This window comes from Thermobia domestica, chromosome 15 (assembly GCF_964235325.1).
Source record: "Thermobia domestica chromosome 15, izTheDome1.hap1.1, whole genome shotgun sequence".
Taxonomy (NCBI): Eukaryota; Metazoa; Arthropoda; class Insecta; order Zygentoma; family Lepismatidae; genus Thermobia; species Thermobia domestica.
In genome coordinates this window covers 159,482,945-159,497,285 of record NC_137468.1, presented here as the reverse complement: position 1 = coordinate 159,497,285, position 14,341 = coordinate 159,482,945, and the positions used below count along the sequence as shown (strand labels likewise).

The window sequence follows — 14,341 nt, the reverse complement described above, 5'->3', positions numbered from 1 at the left end:
CTTACATAGTTCAATAATTTTGGATGTTCAATATATGAAATCTTCATTTCAAAACTTTCCAGTGCATTTTTTTTACTTATTTATCCACTCCTCCTCTCCCCGATCATAACTGTTATTATTTCGCATCCTGCTGCTACATAATTGAAATAAATTATCCCTACTTTCTACGCAATAACTGATATAAGGTTTCATGAAAACAATCAGCTTGTATTACAATGTTATTTATTGAACTTATTTACATTTTTTGTATTATTTCTAACTTATTTCCTTAATTGGGTTCCTCAACTTCAACGGTGTCACCTTCCACTACAGGTTTTGAATTTCTTCGTTCTCTGCAAAATAACGATCATAAATACGTACTGAAAAACATGTAATTGATTGCACAGTTAAAAGAAAACATTCATATTGTTTACCTTATAAATACGCTTTCATTAAAATACATTATTATTCTTTGAAGTAAGTGCCACACAAGGCAACAGAGTCTGGCACTCGTTTCTCAGATCTGGTGATCCATGGTTTGGAAGCACTCCAAATATGATCTCTATAGCATTACGGTAGAATTTTTATAGTGAATTAATATTCCCTAATCGAGCTCACCTATTCAGATGTTAGATTTGCACTGTGACACTTCTTATTCAAAGTGTCTTGACTGTCAAATACAATATAATTCATCTTCCCATACTGAAAATTAATAAAGTAATTTTAAACACTACTATACACAAACATTACGCAAACACTATTTCGGTTCAGCGGAATCCCTTATATTCTACATTTTACGTTTTACAGCCTTATTCGATTATATTTTGACGATCACTCATAAGAAACACTTGAAAGGAAAGAATCGCGTTTGTTACAATTACAACATACTCTCCCATAGTCTGATATTTAGTCGTCTCGGGATCGCACGGATATGTCTGGGTCATACAGGGTCAGAGATCTGACTACTTCGTGATCACGAGTCACGAAGTATGTGACCCGTTTCATCACTGGTACCACTGCATGGTATTTATTCACTTTACCTATTTCAATGTTCTAGTGCCAGTAAATTTTCAGTAGAAGTTTTTTCCTAGCTGAAAACGTGCATTGTTCTGTGAGAGCATCAATTGAGATAAATCCAGAAAATGTCATATTGACTCACTCGGTACTGTTGTATAAGTACGGCGTTACGAAAAACAAACGAAGTGATCACTGATATAAGAAATCACTGAGGGATGGAAGAACAAATATTTACTTATTTCTTTAATTTTCTCTCCATGCCTTGTATGAAATGCAATCTGATCTCACGATTCACAGGAAAGATAGGCTATAAGTGTGTGAACCTCTATACCTTGTATTCTTCACGGAGCAACACAAATGATAGATGATGACCTACAAGGCGTTATCCTGCGTAATGTACAACAGAACGCATGGGAAAGTGTAGTTCGCAATTTACAGGAAAAGCGTAAGAATTTACTAAAATAGGCACCGTGTACACGGACAACTTCGTACCATTTTGCAACGAGTTTGGAACATACCTTAGAGGTTCAATGAAATATTTCTCTTTAAAAATATATAAAAAAAAGTTACTGGTGACTAATACGTAAGGAGGTGTTGAGCAACAATTCTCTGGATTTATTTGTGACAGTAAAACAAACGGATTTCAATCCTGAGCCTTACAGCGGAGGAATACATCTTTGCAACGTTTTATTCTTTCAAAACACAAGAATCACTGATAGGAAGACATGCATATTGACTTCATCATACATATCAAATGAAGAAGGGATGACTCATTACCGTAACTGTAACACTAAGTTTATTTGACCCATATTCATGGAACGTCGTGTCGGAATCATTAGCGTCGTTTCACAATTCATTATAGAGAAGTAATAAATACTCCTGCGACCTATCGACCTAGTTCTTTATATCCCATCTTTGAAAGCAGAAACATTTCCCAGTGTACATGGCACAAAGCAGGCAAATCACTTCATTTACTTCAATCCAGTCAAATTCTGAATGCAGCATTTTAAGACCTATGACTCCCTATTTATTTTCCTGTTAATTTGTTGTTCGAGTGTTTACGCATACTCATACTTTGGCGTGCTCCATCCTATTGAAATCTTTTTGTCTTTGGGGAAAAAACTACTCTTACTTTTTTTAAAATTTATTTTTATTACTGCCACTGCTGAATGAAGTCTTTATCTTGTGGATAAAACATTAACCTTTGTTTCTTGTTCAATTTTGGTGTTGATTATTTCTTTTTCATACTGAATGAAGTCTTATCTTCCGGGAAACTCGGAAATGTCTTTGTAAGAGAGAAATGTGCATTTACTATTGTCTTCTAACAAAATTTTCTAACTGCTGAAGTCTTTATCTTCTAGGAAAAAAAACTGTTTCTTGATTAGTTTTAATGTTATTTTACTTCTTTTCTATCTCCTGAATGAAACCTTATCTTTTGAGAAGGAAAAAAAAACTACAATACCATTCTGTATCTTAATTAATTATAGTGCTTTATTGCTTGTTTCTATACTAAACGAAATAATCTTATCATCTGAAAGATTCTGCAATTGCATATTTGTCTATTACAATGGCATTGCAGAGTTTTCCAGAATGTAAGATGCTTTCATTTAATATAGAAAAGAAGTAATTAACTCTAATCAATCAAGAAAGAGGGTGGTATTGTAGTTTTTCTCTCAAGAGATGAGTTCGTTCGGTAGATAAAAAAGATGTAAAATAACACTAAAATTAGTCAAGACAAAAAGAGGTTAGTTGCTTTCTGTTTTTCATGCAGCAGGTAGGAAATGTTTTTAGAAGGCAAACATAACAGAAAGTGCCTATCTCTCTATTACTGTGACATCGCAGTTTTCAAAAAATGAAATTTCCTTCAGTATAGAAAAGAAGTAATCAACACCAAAATTAATCAAGGAATAAACGTTAGTCTTAAACAAAAATCATCAGCAGATAGGAGTAATCAAAAAATAAAATTAAACTAACAGAGGTACTTTCTTCCAGAAGACAAGAAAATAAAAATGTAAATAGTAATGAATCTCGATTTTAGTTAAAATTTCCACCCTCCGAGGAAAGTAACAGGCAAGTTGCTAAATTATAAGGGATAATAAAATAATAAGTACATACACGGTAAACATTTTATCTCATTTCACTAAGTTGCAGATCCCTAGCTTATTTAGTGATGGTAAGAACTTTCCGATCTCTCTCGTGATTGTATGGAAAATAGGTAAAACTATACTTACCTACGCAGTAGTCTAGGCTTCGCCTGCTGCAGCCAAAGACCCAATACTTCCTTCACCGTTTCTTCTGTTGCGTCGGTGTACATCTTACGAACAGCAGCTGAAAAGAAAGATACAATTTCAAGCAAATACTAGCGATTTTTATTCTTTAAAAAAAAGTCATTTGAAATAAATTTCCCTCTTAAATAGCTTTAGGGAATTATGGTATGGTTTGTAAACGTAGATACCTAGAGCTGAAACTAATTCCTATATTATTTTTCAAGTCACCTAAGCTAGCCCCTATTTTGTGATTTTTATGTAAGGGTACTATAGAAAGTTATCTTTCACCACACTTTTGGTATATTATATAATGGAAAAGTTACATTTTTCTATACAAGTGTAACAAGTCTTTCTTCCGGTGCCCTTAGTGGTGATATGGTTTTGAGTCAACGTTTCAAGTCACCTTAAATAACACTAAAAAAAAACAAAAAAAACATTAGGTTTTGGCTAACTTCGTTGTCACGAAAAATTGAAAGACGAAGACGACAGAAAGACGAAAGTTTGACTATTCGCCGTCTTGAAAGCCTGCAACTTTTCTCTTTTTATACTGGAATTATGGTAACTTCGAAAGCTATATTCTTCTAGTGTTTTAACTGCGTTCTAGTGTTAGACAAAGAGCTCTGAAATTTTGCACCTTTAAAATATCGACAGGGGACACAGTTTGGCATACTATGTAATACTACCAGACTAACAGTGTTGCCAACCCAACAAAGTTATATTCTTTCAAAGTTACATTCGTGTGGTAGACAGTATCAAATTTACAGGTATACACGAAAAGTCTGGTGCAAAATTATACTTCACATAGTGATTCCTACACTGTACTTCAATTTAAATTCGTTGACACTATTGACTTTATTTAGCCCTGGAATCATTCCTACCTTGGAATTTTATTTGGTTTTAGGTTTTCCGTACACCTTACAAATTGTTTTTGAATGCTTTTTCAAGCAAAGATTTGTTTAAATGTGTACTTTGCCAGTAAAGCTTTGTTTACAACATAGAGTGTTGGATTAGTTATTGAATTTCCTATATATTCTACACAGATTTTATATTCACCCAGTAAGGGTGAACACATTTACATATTATACTACTTGACAGTAAAAGCATCCTAAAATACTCAAAGCATATTTTATTCATGAAGAATTACTTCATGCTGAAGAATTACTGATTGCTTGGGACATACTAATATGAGAACACACGTCCAGTACGAGAGAAATAAGACTTAGTAATTAGCAAACTGGAATTTTGTATGGTTAAATATTTCAGTACAACTTTTCAAATCAACTTACTGTGGATCTTTCTGCACATTTGGGTGGACCCAAAGGTGTGCTTTTTTGCTTCATGATCCTTGGTTTCCTGCCAGAGTAGGAGAATTCCATTGCGAGCTTGTCGCACAAAGTTCTTCTTATTGCATTGTGAGCGAAACCTTTTAAATCCTTACCACCAAATGACAGTAATACTTTTACCTGAAAAAAAGGAAATTATTTAGATCTAATGCATGCTGAAATCGAAAAGAAAAACAATATATATAAGGGTCCGTATTGTTATGTTTTTCTACCAGTGGAAAAAAAATAACGAAGCATGAATGAAACTACATTAATTTTTAAATACCGTAATGTGAAGTGTGAAAAAAACGGGCGTGGAGTTCTGAGTTTCATGGAAGGCCGTATCAAATGGGCTAAGTGACTAACAAAAACTGTTTGCCTGGGATTTATTTGGTAACTTTCAGCTTTATATCGGAATTGCGGTTATTTAAAACGACCATTGTCCGTTTGAGTTAGAAAAAATACTATATATATATATATATATATATATATATATATATATATATATATATATATATATGTGTGTGTGTGTGTGTGTGTGCGTGTATGTATATGGAAATTACATACACTTCCAAAAGTAACAAGAAACAGTGGGTTAATCAGTGCTGCCAACAAGTAGTGTCAGAAAATAGCTAAATGACGCACAGAAACTAGCTAAAAATGGTTCAACTTACCTTAAATTATAGGTAACAGAATTTAGAAACAAAGAAAGTAAAAGTTTGGTACTTTTTGTCTACTAGTTTACAAAGATGTTCTAATATTATTTATCTTTTGATATCCTCAAATCAAACAGTTTCACAATATAATTTGTTCCTTCATTGACTAGAAGTAATAAAATCTCTTTAATTATTTTCAACTTCAAATGCTGGGTATGTCTTGATAACACTATTGATCTATCACAAAAATATATACATACACATGCACGCATCTTAACAAGAAAAACCCAACCCAAACTAAAAATACACAAGAAACTAATCAAACAACTGACTATGGAGAAACCAGATTCAGGAATCCCAATTTACCGTGACGGATAGGTGAGACTGATAAAAGATATCTAATCTACTGTGACAATGTAAGTGCTGTTGTAAACAGAAGAATTAGAAAAATACCAAGATAAACTACTTTTTTTTAAAGGTTTTTCATATGTTCTAAAAAAATTGACTGCAAAAGATTTAATTGCCGCCTAAATGACTATATTAGCAAGTATGAATGGCAAGTTGACCAAAATTCAGCGGCGGCTGGTACTATATGTTGCATGGTTGTGCAACCGGATATTTTTTAATACTAAAAATATTTTTAAGTGTTAAAGTAGTGTATCAGTAAAAAATAAACCTTTGCTCTTGAGCGCAAAAACAGTATTGATGCATTTCTGAAAAAAGTAAATTAAAAAACGGAAAGAAAGAGAGAGATTTACATTTCCGGTGGCAGCGAACGTTGCGACTGGAAGCAGTAATATCGAGCATATGGCAGCAAGCTCCTATCTGTTAACATGGGGAAGTGGATTTATTCTTGCATCGCTCCTATCTTCCCGTATAGCTTTCTTGCGGTTGCCTTTCTTCCGCAACTGGTCAGCTTCTGTAATAGTTAGAAATTCCTCCGCTTAGCAGCGCTTGACTCGATTCATAGGGTGAGGGAGATACAGACGCTTGGAAAAAAGAAGTTATTCACAAAACAAACTCGCAAAGAACAAATATAAGTCTGGTGGTAGCAAGAACGAATCCAAGCTGAAAGTTTGGGGGGCGGTCGTTCGAAGTCAATAGATTTTATTTAACATTTATAATACAAAAGTGAAAATTCTTGGGATAAGATTTATTTTTAAAAAAAACTATTCTGGGGGGGGGGGGAGATCGATCGAGTCTCGAAGAAGAAAATGTCTTACTACTGGTCTAATTCCTAGCTCTGTGTTTTTCGTGCACATGATTCTGTGTTCGATTTCCGGTGGAGAGCAGAAATTAATATCAAATCATTCACTTTGAATACTCATCTGTCTTCTTTAGCCTAATTTGCTGGAATGTTAAACTTTTTTTTTTTTATTTTCGAAGGACAACATCTTAGATTTCATGCTTCTTTACAGACAAAAATACGTGGTTTCTGAAAATGGACTTTTTGTACCATATATTTATACAAAGAAATGCTAACAAAATGCATATTGTCGGAAGAGAGAGGTGTTTCTGGACCCTAAAGGAAATAAATAAGAAAATATTTGCGGTAGCGATGCCTTCTATTCAGAGAAACTTGGCGAGCAGCATTTCAGATTTCAATAAGGTCATGGAAAATTTGAAGCTCAAAAGATCGAAGAAAGACCTTCCATTCTAAAATAATGCATAGATTATATAATTAAATAATTTTGTTTAACTGCGTGCATGCAATTTTCTTGCTTTTTTTTCTTCTTTTCGGATTAACGCCATCATTCATGGCTTACAGCACATACTATACATTCGATTTATCTCGTGTTCAATAACATGAGTGTAGAGGTTTTGTATATAAATAGTGTATAAACGTACATTGATAGTGGTTGTTTGAAAAAAAGGAAATAGCTTATATATTAAATCAATAGTAGAGAAACAATTTAATCAATAATATATAAATAGAGCTTAAGAGACTTTCCTCTTCATATTTCCTGAATATTTTTGGGGGGAGGTGAACACTTGCGCGTACCTACATACCTTTGATATTGCAACATTGCAACCAGTGCTTATACAGACTACGATCCACTACTGTCAAAATTATAGTCCATAGCTAATGCACATGATAATGGCTAAATTGGCCAAAATGGAGTTGATGCTAACATTTAGTCAAAAAAGAGATGTTCCAAAAAGACGTAAATTAAAAGATATAACAAAGATTTGAAACCTGCTTCATAACTTGTACAGTTTTGATAGGACACTTACATATTTCTTTCCGAAGTTAGGATCTTCAAGCTATCTCTCAAATGTTTGAAAATCATCCAACGTTCGCAGAGGCAGAAGGCCAAGAAGTTCGGATTCTTCGTTTATGGACTCTGCTTTCACACTCACATCATTACTTAGAAGTGTGTCGACTTTCTTCTCGACGGAAGATACTCTTTCACTAAGGTCAGCTAAAGTAGATTGCATTTGGCCAAATACCATTCTGATATCTGCAATAAATTTTAGGAAATATTGTTTTGAAGGTGTTAATATAACTAGAAAATATACTATTTCACAAATCATTGAAACAATAAAATGTACATTCATGTCCAAAATGATTGTCGCATATCTATAACTGTCTTCTTGTAAGAATATAATTTGATAATGATTCTGCAGGATACTTTTAATACCGATGCTATGTGTATAATCGAGAAATGTATATTTGTAGAAAATTTTATAGGGAAAGAATTATAAGCACGTAAATTAGAATGAGTAAAACAAATGGACGAATGAGTAAAACAAATGGACAAGAAAGTTTTATTTTCGTTTTATTATTCTTATTTACTGCTCTTTTGACATGAAATTTCCCACATACATGTCTTTGCCGATTATGCACATACCAACATTATAAGAAATACAGGGCGAATTCGTTATCAAATTTTATTCGTAAAACAACATATTTATAGACATTTGACAATAATTTTGGACATGAGTGTACGTTTGTAGTGGACAAACACCGTGTGCGTGGGTTTTCTCAGGGTTCTATCGTTCCCCTCCACTTTCTTCACTCCATCATTTAATTCATTCTCATCATCACCGTCTCCTTTAGGCTGCCCCGCATAACCGTGGGACAAAACTCAAAGATTTTATTTTAATATGATTTCGCTGTTCATTTAATCAGAAATCTTGGGGGGGGGGAAAGTGAGGAACAATTAGGAAGACGTGTGTAGAAGACCACTACGTTGGAGAATTATGACCAGGTCATTAGAGTATGACGTCATTCATCAGCACTGCGGAAGGAAAGGGTTGATTGCTCAGAGGTAGAACGTAGCCTTTTGGTGCGACGGATCTTTGATTCAATCTCCGGCCTCATGAGTTTATGATGGACAATATCATATTCGTGAGGGTTTTCCCGTTCTCATGCCACTAATTCCTTCATAATCATTCACTATCATTAGTCATCCGTGTATCTTAACATTAACCCTAGGAAGACTAAACTATAATTGGTCACGTGAAAGACTAAGGGGGCAATTGTGCTCGCGGTTGTAAATTCCAATTTTAACCCTACTAATGTATTTTAAAGTTATTTAATGGCTGCTACTACTAATGTGAGTTGTAACATTATTTTAAGACTTGTGAAATTTTATTTTAATAGGAAATATTACAAATATAAGTCCCAGTACAGACTACTACCGCATTTGGTTAGCAGACGTGAAGTAGCTTTAAATACATTAGCCTGTGTAGACAAGTTACTATACTAAACCTGAGAGTATTAAGTTTGCTCAATGTATAAAAGTAGATTATGTTAATTTAGTCATCCATTCAAAGAATAGATAAGTTTACAATGATCCTTTTAAAGTAAAACTGTACTTCTATTAACACTTCTAAGTTGCTAAAAAAGATGTATTTAGTCACCTGCGCTATTAAAAAAAAAAAAAATTACCACAATAATGTGCTTTCTAATAAAACTAAATTTAAGTTTAGATTACAGAAGAAAATACAAAAAAATTCAAACATTGTAAAATTCATTTGTTCGGGCAAAGAGAAAAAGAAAGTGCGGGTAAATTTGACCAACCTTCGTCTTTCTATGGTTAAGGACATAACAGCGGGGTTATGAAGAACGGGACCTACAGCTTAGAGTGAGATCCGAACCACTACTCAGTTTGCACTCGAGAGATATTGTTCTTCATTTGAACTCGAAACCAGAATCCCTTGATAACAAAGGTGATAAATCCACAGACTCATCATCCACGGAGGTCAACTGATAGAAATACGTTGCAGTGATCTTGCATACTTGTGAATATTTTAGAAGCCACTTAAGAACCAAAAGGGAAAGAACTGCAAAGTGGAATCACTCTACAGTTATACACATTAAATCAATGGACAATTTTAAAAGACTACATAGTACAGAAGATCTAATTTAGTCAAAGCCAGAAATATAGGCTTAATTTAATTTGCTAATCAATACCAGAAGTGACTAATAGTTCTGGACCATTCATACTATCTTTCTAAATAAAACCTTTATTATTATTATTATTAACAAACCAGTCAAACCTAACAGAAATCTCTGTTTCGTCGATCTACTTTCCAATGTTATAAATTTAGACACTTGATCAGCTTCTGTGGAAAAGTTTTGTTGACCGTCCGCTAGTGTGACAGACACTAGAGGCAGTTCGGCGGGAACTCCAAACTTGATAAAATAAAATCACAATTAAAGAGACAAGTTAAAAAAGTATTTTTCACGAATCCCACCCCCACTCAACTTGTGGACGATCATGCCTCCGACAAGGAAAATTCAAGCTTAACCAATGCTGAAGGAGTAGACTGCTAAATAATTTATGATGTAGTGGTAAATCGTTTGCAGAATTAGTTGACCTATGACCTCTAGTTTGAGCGGGTTGAGGTCATTTCTCGAGGTTGCGACCTTGTTCAATCGAATCATCAGCCTCAAATTACCTTTACTCTTAAAAAAAGAGGGCGCAACGGTTACTCTATTTTAATCTAAGGTAAACCTATTTAAATAAAAGAAACCTGGTTTAAAGCAAAAATTCCGGTTTAAGTGAAAAAAAAGTTTTTTTTAAAAAAAAAAGAACACGGTTTTTGCCAATCCTGAAAAATAGCATTATTTCTTTATTACATCCGTTCAGATTGCAAATATTTTTCTGAGATTTTAGATTCAGACTTCAGCTGGTAGAAAAAAAGTAAACAAAACCACTAAACTCAATCAAGAGACAGAAGTTACTGTTTTTAGAGGATAAGAAGATTAAAATGTAAGCAACGAAAAACCTAGTTTTCCTCAAACTTACACCCTCGACTTCTTACCTTACAAACTTCAAACTAATATGCCAACTTATTTTCGCGTAATAATCCATTTTGAGTTATTGTTAATATCTAATAAGTAATTTTTCGAAATTCATCGTTCTTTTACCCTAAACCCAAAAGTCCATACCTGATCGAACCTTTCCTTGCACTTATTGTAAAGCGATGAAATGAGTGATATCATTTAATCTAAGATTGATGAAGTATACCTTAGAATAAGTAATTGTTACCAAATAAAGTCGGACATAAGCATTTATATTCTTCATTTAAACTATTTCAATTTTGCCACCAACCTCCGAATAAATATGGAAGAACATAAGGAACGAAAATAGGCATGATGTATTCTAATATGAGTGAAATGTCCAGGCTTGCTGTATTTAAATATAAACCGTACAGATTCTTGGGGAAGCCACATCAGTTAAAATTTGTAGTGTATCGGTGAAAGCTAAAACAAGCAAGCTTAGGCAATGTATTAATTCAAAGCAGTTTTCTCCTCGATTGTAGAGATAAAACGTAATTTTCATTACTTTAGCAGACGGCTCTCCAAATTTATATCGATTTTGCTGAGTTTTGCACTAGATTTCACTACTTTACAAACGCTTTACGAACAACAGCTCAGCGAGTGGAGGGGATTAGAAGCCCCGTAGGACTCATTTTTTCCTTATCTTTTAAGTTACACACGATTGGCATTGCAGCCATTGTAGACAGTCATTTTCCAAAACTTAACATACAAATACTGGCATTTCGTTCCTTGCTTGTATTCAACCGCCTTCCGCACTGGCAAATAGCTCCACCATAATATACTTACTTTCCCATGTATACTAATTTGCACATAGAATTTATTGAGTTTAAAACACTTACATTATCATTTAACTACCTTCACTATTAATATGTGGTTAACTTTAGCAGATGGCTCTACCTAATTAAATAACTTATTTTAATGTGTTTAGACTTAATAAATCGTATCTGTTATATAGAATCCTACGAAATGGGAAATTAAGTATGTTTTGGTGGATCTAATTGACAAGGCGGTAGGCAGATGAATGCAAGGAAGGAATTAGATGGCAATAAGTACATATGAAGCTTTGGAAAATAACCGTCTGCAATGGTTGCAATGCCAAACGTGTGTAACTTAAAAAGTAGGAAAAAAATGAGCCGTGCGGGGCTTCTATTCCCCTTCGCTCGCTCAGCTATGCTACGTAAAGTGATATGTAACTGGGGAGGGGCAATATTTTGCTTAAATCTTGCACTTTCTTGCTATATATTCTGTACTCTTTTTTTTTTTTTTTGTTTAGGTAGGTTAAGTTAGTTTGGGTTAGTTTAGCTTAGGCTGGGTTAAGATACTTGGGCATTACTCAAGCAGACGGTTCTACCAAATGTTCACACATTGCATTTTCCGGTTTCTTTTTGTAGAATATCCACTAAATGAGGAGCTATTGCATAAATCACGAACCAACTTGTGCTAGGTGGCCACACAAAAAAGCACGAATGACATTAACCAAGTCAGGGCAGGAGCGCAGCAGGGGGTCCCGAGCGGAGCGAGGGGCTGCGACCGTAGAGAGCAGGCATGTCAGCGACGGAGGATATGCACATAAACGAGGAAAGTGAAAAAATACATAAAATACCCTCAATAATTTTTACATGGTGATTTTACCTGAATTCGTACTTTCTTCCTATATTCTCTGTGTTTTTGATGATTTAGGTTAGGTTTGGTTAGTTATGTTAGTACCGTAATTACAGTTACGTAACACCAACTCATTTCTCCTGTAAACACGGTGATTTTACCTGATTTTGGCCCCCAAGTTCCAAAATTATCTATATGTAACAGTATTATCTCAAATCTAGTGAAAAATGACCACAAAATCGATATAAATATGGTAGAGCCGTCTGTTAAAGTAATGCCTTAACATGTTATTAACTATTCCACCTATAAATTTTTAATATGGTAAAGCCGTCTGCTGAAGTTAACCCTCTAATTTTTGGACTGATGTTCAGGGGCGCTCGAAAAATTTTTTTCTAGGGAGGAGCCCATCTCCATGGATGCTATATTTGCTATATTACGTATACATTTTTGTAAGCCAGAAGGGGGCCCGGGTCCTACCCTGCCCTCCCCTTCGGGCACCCATGCTGATGTTAATTGTCAAGAGCCACCACTGACATTAAAGAATCCAATGGCTAAAAATTGTATACATTATACGGATGAACACATACTTAAAAAAAAAAGTATAAGCATAAAATTCCATCCATATTTCGAAAGTAATGAAGTAACACTAGTGTATAAAATTATCCTAAAAGCGCTCAGCGCGCCAGTTTAAAACAAAACTCACCATTTTTTTTTGTAACTAAAACTAAATTAGGGCTTACTATTACATTTTATACACAGAGCTTACCTTTGTTTACCTTTTGGAAGAAATCAAGCGCCAAATATCTAAGACTACGCACCAATCCTACAGATGGCTCCATTTTCTAAACAATCGACAAACGTCAAGCGTTTTGAATCAAGCTTGAAATAGGCTTAGTAGAAAGTTGATAAAGTCAAGCTTCTCTTCAAGTTAAAAACAAGCTAAAATAAACGTTGATTGTCGCTTGTCGCATTCAAGCTTCTTTTCAAGTTAAAAACAAGCTAAAATAAACGTTGATTGTCGCTTGTCGCATCAACTGTACATTGCTAAGCCAAAATCAAGGGAAAGCGACCCTTGATTTAAGCTTACATGCTATCTGGGACGTGGCTGATATATGAGAAACGGTTGACTACAGATGCATTTACCCTATATTCATGTTCATATTCATATTTTCTGTGCGAAATTTAATATGTGCACATATAGTAATAACATGAACAGTTTAATAAATTCAGTAATACGTAATTTCAATCTTTTCTAGAATTCATCTCTAGTTCTTTGTGAGGGTTTTTCATTACTTATAAAGCAATGACCTATTAATCCGTTTAAATTGAATTTCAGAAGGTAAGTATATGAAAAAGGCTCTTAAGTTTTAGAATATACACATAAATGTCCTTAAGAATGAATTTTCCTAAGTCTTATAAAAATCAGAAAAATGCTACTCGATTGTTTTCATCATTAAATTAAATATGAATTCTTTACATTACGGCATTAAAGTGATACATATTACTTTTATTTCAACTGTGTGTAAATACCAAAAAAAGAGAAGAAAGAAGAAAGAAAAGAAAAGATAGAAAAAAGAAAAAAGAAAGAAAGAAAAAAAGAAGACGTGTTCAGGAACAGTGAAGTCAGAAGACGAAACATCCTGAGAACATGCGTGTGAGCTTGACTTCGCAGATTGTAAAGTCAAAACGCGACTTACAAGGTGCAATGAGAGAGCACAAGAAAAAAATCTTTACACCACTCTATGATTTTCAAAGATGAAGTAGCTATGTCTGTAAATCATGGACTGTATTTGCTGACTACCATTCCACTATGTAGCCGGAATAAATGTTCTTTAAACACTGCTAGAAGGATAGTTCTCGGCATTAAGCAAGTTATAGGGACTTCTAGCGAAATCTGCTTACCCGGTGACCTTCTTCGTTTCAATTATGGTGTTTCTTTCTTCATGGCGGGAAACGAATACTTTGTTTTGGATTCGAGGGTCTTAGGTCAGTTCTGAAGACTAAAAATGAGTGGTTCACGGATGGTACATTTAACAGCTGCTCCAAGCAATTCTCACAGCTCTATACCATACATGCTTATCTAGGAAATACACGTGACAATACATCTGTTGTGCCAGTTTGTACACTTTATTCCCTGATAAACAGAGAACACTTACAGACATATATTTTCATTTGTGAAAACTTGGTGTGAACAAAATCATCCAA

General features: G+C 34.2%; 1 long non-coding RNA gene across 2 annotated transcripts; it reads right to left on the bottom strand.

The window, feature by feature from the left end:
- Positions 1–209: 209 nt before the first annotated feature.
- On the bottom strand, positions 210–13,159 carry LOC145671320 (uncharacterized). 2 transcript variants are annotated; one of them, XR_014128505.1, is made up of 4 exons: positions 7,477–11,917; positions 4,550–4,726; positions 3,228–3,324; positions 210–332 (listed from the first exon to the last, which is right to left on the bottom strand). It is a non-coding gene; the product is annotated as an uncharacterized LOC145671320 (long non-coding RNA). The 2 variants fall into 2 exon arrangements; XR_014128504.1 differs by lacking the exons at positions 210–332; positions 3,228–3,324 and adding an exon at positions 12,903–13,159 and having other exon boundaries at positions 4,576–4,726; positions 7,477–7,703.
- Between the last annotated feature and the right edge of the window lie 1,182 nt (positions 13,160–14,341).